Here is a 10,431-nt window from a genome sequence, read left to right on the forward strand (position 1 = left end):
TCCGACTGTGAAGCATTTGTCTGCATGTGGTAAAGGTCTAGTATGTCACTTCCTGAAGGAGCAGGTGTGGCAAAAAAATAAATAAATAAATAAATAAAATGAAAACAATTAAAGAAACAATTCCACATGTCATGCATAATTATTACAATGTGAAGGTATATATCAAGGAACATAGTAACAGCTGAATGAAATATGTTTTGCTTTTATCACACTTTGCAAAACAGTGAAGTTGAAAAGAACAAAAGCCTGATATTGATCAGAAGACTGAGAGAACAACAGAAATGTGGAAATTTGTGCTCTTTTGAGGAATCTTGTATGTAATGAAAGAAAATCCCTAGAATGAGATGCTTTGTACAAACTTTTAGTGAAAGTTAGTGAATCTACACTGTTATTGATATATGCAACTGTAACTATAATGTTTAACTAGTTGCTTTAGTTTATTATTTCCTCATGAATTCATCTCTTCATACTTTAGACTGAACTAGTTTCATCTTCCATATAATGTTGTGTGTGCAGGTACATCCTCCTCAGACACTGTGTGCTCTGACTGCAGTGATGGAACATTTTCAGATGGAACATTAACATCTTGTCATCAACACACACAGTAAGTAAATCCTCACATCACACATGGAGACATGTTTGATGTCTTATTACATCAGTAATATTCTCTATAAAATGTCTCTTTATTGTTCCAGATGTGAATCAAAGAACCTTCAGCTGAAAACAGCAGGAACTAAGTCAACTGATTCTGTTTGTGGGGAACAAACTTCAAATGTTGTAGTAATGGAAGGCAAACAAACTTCAAATGTTGGAGTTATTGCGGGCAAAATAACTTCAAATCATGTAGTAATGGAAGGCATACAAATTTCAAATGTTAAAGTAACTGTGGGCAAACAACCTTCAAATGTTGGAGTTATTGCGGGCAAACTAACTTCAAATCATGTAGTAATGAAACGCATAGGAATTTCAGATGTTGGAGTTACTGTGGGCACAGACAAAAACAATCATGCAGACAACTCCATAGAGGTATGTTTATTTCTCACTGTTACAGATCACAGCACTTGGTTTATTTAAGAAATTAAATTATGTGTTATTTTTTTTCTTCAATTCTTCTAAAAAGACACCTCTACGTACACGACAATCAGTGGAAAAATTGATGTCATTGTCAGAGCAGGAGGAGGTAAGACAACTGTGTGCTCTTTAATTAAATATTTATTCACTGAGGATCTTCTGGTTGTGTGATGTCTCTACAAATGTTTGTGTTTAAATCAGTGTGTTTCTCTCCTCAGGGCTAACCTGTGTAACCAGTCTAAACTCTCAGATGAAATCTGTTCTCTGTGGACTACATTTGCTCCAGAATCCAGTTATTATTCATTTGGATGCTGTCTTCACAGAGAACAGAAAAGACAAATCAATAAGAACAATTTCTGGCTCAGAACAGCCTGCTGACAGTGACATATACTGTAGACGTTTTGGAAGTTTTGCATGTGTTATGTATGAATGGTGACTGATGCCATATTAATAGATGAACTGTACTGATGCCTTTGCACACCACATATGCTTGTTTTAATTGCTGCTCTCTTGACAGACTTAATAGACAGTGTGTGGCTGTCCTGGTTCTACCCGTATCCCTTAGCAAAGTTAAGCTTTAACATGAGTTTTATCACTAAATTATTAATAGTTTTAAAAATAATAATAATAATACATGAAATATATATTTGCACATATTTAAAACTATAAAATGTAAATGTAAACATCTAATCTTGTGCAAGTGTTAACATCTTCTGTCTGTCCAGAGAGCTCAGAGTACATGGGCTGAAAAGTGTACAGATGTTATAGCTAGCAACGTTTTTAATCACATTAATGAATATAAAGTAAAACTCTAGAAGTCAAGCAAAGTGAATTAAAGCACTGTCTCTAAAACTCCAACTCCAATCACATCACTGTATCCTCCAGTACTGGGCTTTTAACTGGTCTCAAGATTAGAACAAAAACCCACGGTGAGCTCTCATTTTATTAAGGCCCAGGCCTGTTTGTGTTGCATTTCTTTATGTATGAAAAGTGCTAGATAAATAAAGTTTGATTTGATTTGATATTGTTCAAAAATACTGTATCATGACATCATTTTCTCCAAAGATCCGTATACAGGGTGTGCAGGTGCAGCGGTTTTTATCCCAGATAAATAAATATACATGAAGACAAAGGTTTCTGATCATTTGTCTTTTTATTCCACACAGAACTGATAATATTAGGATTGGAGTGGATGGTGGGAGTGAGATAACAAACACCAGTTTCTTGGAGCTTGCCAGCAGAACAGATCTGATGAATTAAGTATTTCACACGTTATATAGCATGGGAGGAAAGAGACCATCTACTAGCTTCCTCTGGGTCCCTCCTTATGTCGGCGTAGAGGGGAATGAGCAGGTAGACATCTTGGCTCAACAAGCAGTGAGAACTTCAAGTTCCAAAAAGTAAAAATGAGGCTAAACCACATTCAGTCCAGCAAGAGCACCGAGACAATAAACAGCCCAGACACTCTCTCCTCAGACTCCGAGGACAAAACTCAGAGACTGAGGAGGAGTTTTCATGTCCATGTCGGCCGTCTGCTCAACTCTGAGCCTCAACTGGACTTTTAAGCTTCTCCTGTAAAGTCAGCGGACCAAACAAAACAGGGCACGAGGAATAACTTTTCATAAGGAAGATTGAACATCTCTATTGGTTGTTTGATTCAGTAGTTACTGTCCTGTAATAATCTGTAATAATCTGTTTTAGCTAATTAGAGCTAACTCGTGTTTAGAAGTTTAATCTATGAAACTTTATAAATCATGTATTCATAACACAGATGTAGGTTACAGCTGACATCATGAAATAAGCCTGAGTGTGACTGGTTTGACACTGACACTGAAAGGGAGTTTCTCCTCCAGGCTGCTCTGGAGGTTTCAGGACGGTTTTTGTGAAGTGTCTTGAGAGAACTTGTATTGTTATTGATGCTATGCAAATAAAATTGAAATTAACTGAACTGACTGGAGTATTTTATACAGGACGTCACAGACAGAACGACTGTATCCATCTCTAACTAGTAAATCATTTGTCATGTCACCCACTCTACCTACTTTCATATACAATAACGTCATGTTTTTGTTGGTTCAGAGTAAATATGCTATGCTGTATGATACAGGTGCAGCCAGGATCTGAATTCACTCAGAGCCTCAGGTGGGTTCTTTCTTTTCTAATTACAATGAATTCTACAAATATATTTAATATTATTTTATGTGCTTCATGTTTTGTATGTGTTTCCCTACAAAGGTAATGGAAGAATAATCCATCTGCACCAGTTCCAGTCCATCTTCCACCATCTGATGGTTCAGTATCAGTCAGACTACGTGGTGGTACAGGACGACACTGTGTCCCTGTCTGCAGTGGACATGTCCTCTGTCCTCTAACAACATTTCAGCTCTGAGGCACCGAGGATGTTTTCTTGCTCAGGGAACACGTTGAGGAGACACCGTTCCATTGATAACCATCATTCAAAGTTGTTGTCATTGGTTATGTCCACGTTCCTTAAAGGCTTCACCACATCACCAGACCCACTTCTCTGACATCACAGAGTGGCAGAACAAGAAATATGTTATTTAAAACTGTGGTTCAATGGGCTCAAACCCTTTCACCAAGGAATAGAAAAGACAGGTTAGATAAGATGATTAGGTTAGACTGAGTAGTTAAGATAAAACAAGAAAGACAGGCTGTAAATTGAATATATATATCACATATTAATATATATATATTTTTTTCAGTTTGTTACATGTGCATTATATATTATTGTATATATTGTAGGCCCTATACTGGTATGAATAACTATAACACTATGTTATAGTAATAACAGCATCTGTGTTTTTATGGTTTATATGAAATAAAGTTTATACAATGTGTGTGTGTGTGTGTGTGTGTGTGTGTGTGTGTGTGTGTGTGTGTGTTATGTGATACACGACAAACATCATGTACCTGGACACGGATTCAACATATTCTATTACTGTTACACCTACTGTCTGTGTGCAAAGAATGAAAGTACTAGTTCTCAACGTTCATATATTTAGGTATTTATGTTTATAATTATTTATGTCAGGTATTTATTTATTTTTCATTTTGTCAGAATTTGTGCTCTATACACAGTGTTTCTCACGCACCAACTGTGATACAGTTTTATTTCTGTTTATACTTTAACTTTAACCATAGCAGTGCTCTTTGACCCGTGATTAAAGGTAAGAAGATAAAATTTATGGGCCGAGTCAAGAAATCACATGACCGCAGTCCTTATTCTTTCAGTTGCATTTTTCTGGTTGTGGTCGTTGTTTTACCAAGAAATACCCAGAGGTCAGTACCAGTGATATCTGGTGGAGTTATGAATGCATAAGGTTTATTCCCAGTAAGAAGATAAACCATTGGGATAAACTTTATGAGCTGAGATAGTATAAAGTCACTGGGGCTGAGCCAAGAAATCACATGACCCCAGATAATTTTCTTTCGGTTGCATCTTTCTGGTTGTAGTTGTTGTTTTCATGATAATTGCTTACTTTTTTTTTCTTTTTTCGTTGGAATGTGGTTCTTACGTCGTCGCTAAGTTCCTCGTGAGGGGATACTTGAACATATTGTACCTCACAATCGAGGATTCAACTTTTTTATGTGATCTGTGTTTACTCTCAACACTAACTCTTTTACAGCACTGTGGCCTTGAACTAAGGACTGCAACACAACTGAAAGATGGACCTGCCTGATGTTACACCAAGGTACTAAAATACAAACTAAAACAGAAAGAAGTTGAGCACACAGACAAACGTCATTTAATTTAATCGATCTGTAACAAAGCCACGATAACTTAGAAAAGTTACATTGTTAAAAAGGCACAAGCCATGTATCCGTAATGCACCTTTTACTAATGTTTAAATATTATGTGTTTATATACATACATATTATATAGGCTGCATATTGTTTTATGTATTTATTCATTTTGTCATTTGTGTGGGCAAACCGACTCCCTCCCTACGTAAGAATGCAACATTTATTTATTGTGCATTTATCAAAGAGCAGCTGTGGCCATGAAGTAGAATGAAATGAAGAGTACTGCAGGGACTGAATGGTCCTGTTGAGTCAACAGTAGTCCTGGGTGTTAACAATCTACATATCCAAAGTATCGATACTAAGGCCATTATCGGTGTCTGATTGATACTAGCGTTGTGAGATCGATACTTTTGTTACAGCTTCTCATCTATATGTCCAGAAAATGACTCGTCACAGAGTTCATGCGAGTGCAGTTTCTCTCCAAGTCTGTGCGGAGCAGGAGCTTCTCCATCCATAAATGTAGTAAAAGGTGGATATGGACAGAGTCTGACATTCAGATTCTAGTATCACCACATGACACAGCGGACACTGATGCCGTTGACGTGATGCAAACTCTGAGCAATTTTTATATTTATTATCACATTGTTACTTTTGTTTACTTGTTTTACTTAAATGTGTTACAGACTTTATTTCCCATTGTTGTTGTGTTGTTGACATTGTCATATTTATATTTTTGTTACATTGTTCCTTTTTCTTGCACTAATGATTTTTTTTTCTAAAACAACTGTGTAGTAAAAGTGGACTTATTTAAGTTGTATTCTGTTAAATAGTTTTGTACTGTAATTAGTTTATTTGCCCAAATGTTTGTCCTGAACTTTATCATAATCATAATGAAGCAACTAAAGGTAGAATTACGGAGTTGTTCAATAATCATGATATTTCAAGAAAAAGTATCTGTATCGGCGATACTAGCCCTGTATTTAGTTGGTATCTGATCGATACCAAAATTGCCAGTATCCCCCAGCCCTAGTGAACAGGAGGCTTTTTTTATTTCTTTTTATCTGCAATGATAAACTTTAGTTAGAATTAACTCTTAATTCTATTTGAGGCAGCATACAACAGGCTTTAGAGAAGTGGTACAATACAAAAAATGTAAAAACAAACAAACAAACAAGAAATTGAGAAAAAAGCAAAGATAAATAATAAATACAATATCAAATGTGAGCATCCAAAACCCATTCAGTCAATATCTTCAGTGTGTCTTGGCCTGTTTTTTATTTATTTTTTATCTCTGCCATTTATTTCATCATCTATTATCCGACTGTGAAGCATTTGTCTGCATGTGGTAAAGGTCTAGTATGTCACTTCCTGAAGGAGCAGGTGTGGCAAAAAAATAAATAAATAAATAAATAAAATGAAAACAATTAAAGAAACAATTCCACATGTCATGCATAATTATTACAATGTGAAGGTATATATCAAGGAACATAGTAACAGCTGAATGAAATATGTTTTGCTTTTATCACACTTTGCAAAACAGTGAAGTTGAAAAGAACAAAAGCCTGATATTGATCAGAAGACTGAGAGAACAACAGAAATGTGGAAATTTGTGCTCTTTTGAGGAATCTTGTATGTAATGAAAGAAAATCCCTAGAATGAGATGCTTTGTACAAACTTTTAGTGAAAGTTAGTGAATCTACACTGTTATTGATATATGCAACTGTAACTATAATGTTTAACTAGTTGCTTTAGTTTATTATTTCCTCATGAATTCATCTCTTCATACTTTAGACTGAACTAGTTTCATCTTCCATATAATGTTGTGTGTGCAGGTACATCCTCCTCAGACACTGTGTGCTCTGACTGCAGTGATGGAACATTTTCAGATGGAACATTAACATCTTGTCACCAACACACACAGTAAGTAAATCCTCACATCACACATGGAGACATGTTTGATGTCTTATTACATCAGTAATATTCTCTATAAAATGTCTCTTTATTGTTCCAGATGTGAATCAAAGAACCTTCAGCTGAAAACAGCAGGAACTAAGTCAACTGATTCTGTTTGTGGGGAACAAACTTCAAATGTTGTAGTAATGGAAGGCAAACAAACTTCAAATGTTGGAGTTATTGCGGGCAAAATAACTTCAAATCATGTAGTAATGGAAGGCATACAAATTTCAAATGTTAAAGTAACTGTGGGCAAACAACCTTCAAATGTTGGAGTTATTGCGGGCAAACTAACTTCAAATCATGTAGTAATGAAACGCATAGGAATTTCAGATGTTGGAGTTACTGTGGGCACAGACAAAAACAATCATGCAGACAACTCCATAGAGGTATGTTTATTTCTCACTGTTACAGATCACAGCACTTGGTTTATTTAAGAAATTAAATTATGTGTTATTTTTTTTCTTCAATTCTTCTAAAAAGACACCTCTACGTACACGACAATCAGTGGAAAAATTGATGTCATTGTCAGAGCAGGAGGAGGTAAGACAACTGTGTGCTCTTTAATTAAATATTTATTCACTGAGGATCTTCTGGTTGTGTGATGTCTCTACAAATGTTTGTGTTTAAATCAGTGTGTTTCTCTCCTCAGGGCTAACCTGTGTAACCAGTCTAAACTCTCAGATGAAATCTGTTCTCTGTGGACTACATTTGCTCCAGAATCCAGTTATTATTCATTTGGATGCTGTCTTCACAGAGAACAGAAAAGACAAATCAATAAGAACAATTTCTGGCTCAGAACAGCCTGCTGACAGTGACATATACTGTAGACGTTTTGGAAGTTTTGCATGTGTTATGTATGAATGGTGACTGATGCCATATTAATAGATGAACTGTACTGATGCCTTTGCACACCACATATGCTTGTTTTAATTGCTGCTCTCTTGACAGACTTAATAGACAGTGTGTGGCTGTCCTGGTTCTACCCGTATCCCTTAGCAAAGTTAAGCTTTAACATGAGTTTTATCACTAAATTATTAATAGTTTTAAAAATAATAATAATAATACATGAAATATATATTTGCACATATTTAAAACTATAAAATGTAAATGTAAACATCTAATCTTGTGCAAGTGTTAACATCTTCTGTCTGTCCAGAGAGCTCAGAGTACATGGGCTGAAAAGTGTACAGATGTTATAGCTAGCAACGTTTTTAATCACATTAATGAATATAAAGTAAAACTCTAGAAGTCAAGCAAAGTGAATTAAAGCACTGTCTCTAAAACTCCAACTCCAATCACATCACTGTATCCTCCAGTACTGGGCTTTTAACTGGTCTCAAGATTAGAACAAAAACCCACGGTGAGCTCTCATTTTATTAAGGCCCAGGCCTGTTTGTGTTGCATTTCTTTATGTATGAAAAGTGCTAGATAAATAAAGTTTGATTTGATTTGATATTGTTCAAAAATACTGTATCATGACATCATTTTCTCCAAAGATCCGTATACAGGGTGTGCAGGTGCAGCGGTTTTTATCCCAGATAAATAAATATACATGAAGACAAAGGTTTCTGATCATTTGTCTTTTTATTCCACACAGAACTGATAATATTAGGATTGGAGTGGATGGTGGGAGTGAGATAACAAACACCAGTTTCTTGGAGCTTGCCAGCAGAACAGATCTGATGAATTAAGTATTTCACACGTTATATAGCATGGGAGGAAAGAGACCATCTACTAGCTTCCTCTGGGTCCCTCCTTATGTCGGCGTAGAGGGGAATGAGCAGGTAGACATCTTGGCTCAACAAGCAGTGAGAACTTCAAGTTCCAAAAAGTAAAAATGAGGCTAAACCACATTCAGTCCAGCAAGAGCACCGAGACAATAAACAGCCCAGACACTCTCTCCTCAGACTCCGAGGACAAAACTCAGAGACTGAGGAGGAGTTTTCATGTCCATGTCGGCCGTCTGCTCAACTCTGAGCCTCAACTGGACTTTTAAGCTTCTCCTGTAAAGTCAGCGGACCAAACAAAACAGGGCACGAGGAATAACTTTTCATAAGGAAGATTGAACATCTCTATTGGTTGTTTGATTCAGTAGTTACTGTCCTGTAATAATCTGTAATAATCTGTTTTAGCTAATTAGAGCTAACTCGTGTTTAGAAGTTTAATCTATGAAACTTTATAAATCATGTATTCATAACACAGATGTAGGTTACAGCTGACATCATGAAATAAGCCTGAGTGTGACTGGTTTGACACTGACACTGAAAGGGAGTTTCTCCTCCAGGCTGCTCTGGAGGTTTCAGGACGGTTTTTGTGAAGTGTCTTGAGAGAACTTGTATTGTTATTGATGCTATGCAAATAAAATTGAAATTAACTGAACTGACTGGAGTATTTTATACAGGACGTCACAGACAGAACGACTGTATCCATCTCTAACTAGTAAATCATTTGTCATGTCACCCACTCTACCTACTTTCATATACAATAACGTCATGTTTTTGTTGGTTCAGAGTAAATATGCTATGCTGTATGATACAGGTGCAGCCAGGATCTGAATTCACTCAGAGCCTCAGGTGGGTTCTTTCTTTTCTAATTACAATGAATTCTACAAATATATTTAATATTATTTTATGTGCTTCATGTTTTGTATGTGTTTCCCTACAAAGGTAATGGAAGAATAATCCATCTGCACCAGTTCCAGTCCATCTTCCACCATCTGATGGTTCAGTATCAGTCAGACTACGTGGTGGTACAGGACGACACTGTGTCCCTGTCTGCAGTGGACATGTCCTCTGTCCTCTAACAACATTTCAGCTCTGAGGCACCGAGGATGTTTTCTTGCTCAGGGAACACGTTGAGGAGACACCGTTCCATTGATAACCATCATTCAAAGTTGTTGTCATTGGTTATGTCCACGTTCCTTAAAGGCTTCACCACATCACCAGACCCACTTCTCTGACATCACAGAGTGGCAGAACAAGAAATATGTTATTTAAAACTGTGGTTCAATGGGCTCAAACCCTTTCACCAAGGAATAGAAAAGACAGGTTAGATAAGATGATTAGGTTAGACTGAGTAGTTAAGATAAAACAAGAAAGACAGGCTGTAAATTGAATATATATATCACATATTAATATATATATATTTTTTTCAGTTTGTTACATGTGCATTATATATTATTGTATATATTGTAGGCCCTATATTGGTATGAATAACTATAACACTATGTTATAGTAATAACAGCATCTGTGTTTTTATGGTTTATATGAAATAAAGTTTATACAATGTGTGTGTGTGTGTGTGCGTGTGTGTGTGTGTGTGGTGTGTGTGTGTTATGTGATACACGACAAACATCATGTACCTGGACACGGATTCAATATATTCTATTACTGTTACACCTACTGTCTGTGTGCAAAGAATGAAAGTACTAGTTCTCAACGTTCATATATTTAGGTATTTATGTTTATAATTATTTATGTCAGGTATTTATTTATTTTTCATTTTGTCAGAATTTGTGCTCTATACACAGTGTTTCTCACGCACCAACTGTGATACAGTTTTATTTCTGTTTATACTTTAACTTTAACCATAGCAGTGCTCTTTGACCCGTGATTAAAGGTAAGAAGATAAAATTTATGG

General features: G+C 36.0%; 2 long non-coding RNA genes across 2 annotated transcripts; both read left to right on the forward strand.

Annotated features, from left to right (window-relative positions):
* Positions 1-388: 388 nt before the first annotated feature.
* Positions 389-2,966, forward strand: LOC124996616. The gene is made up of 4 exons (XR_007110872.1): positions 389-604; positions 696-1,026; positions 1,121-1,180; positions 1,290-2,966. It is a non-coding gene; the product is annotated as an uncharacterized LOC124996616 (long non-coding RNA).
* Positions 2,967-6,516: 3,550 nt separating this feature from the next.
* On the forward strand, positions 6,517-9,115 carry LOC124996607. The gene is made up of 4 exons (XR_007110870.1): positions 6,517-6,756; positions 6,848-7,178; positions 7,273-7,332; positions 7,442-9,115. It is a non-coding gene; the product is annotated as an uncharacterized LOC124996607 (long non-coding RNA).
* Positions 9,116-10,431: the final 1,316 nt, after the last annotated feature.

This window comes from Mugil cephalus, chromosome 1, assembly GCF_022458985.1.
Source record: "Mugil cephalus isolate CIBA_MC_2020 chromosome 1, CIBA_Mcephalus_1.1, whole genome shotgun sequence".
Lineage (NCBI taxonomy): Eukaryota > Metazoa > Chordata > Actinopteri > Mugiliformes > Mugilidae > Mugil > Mugil cephalus.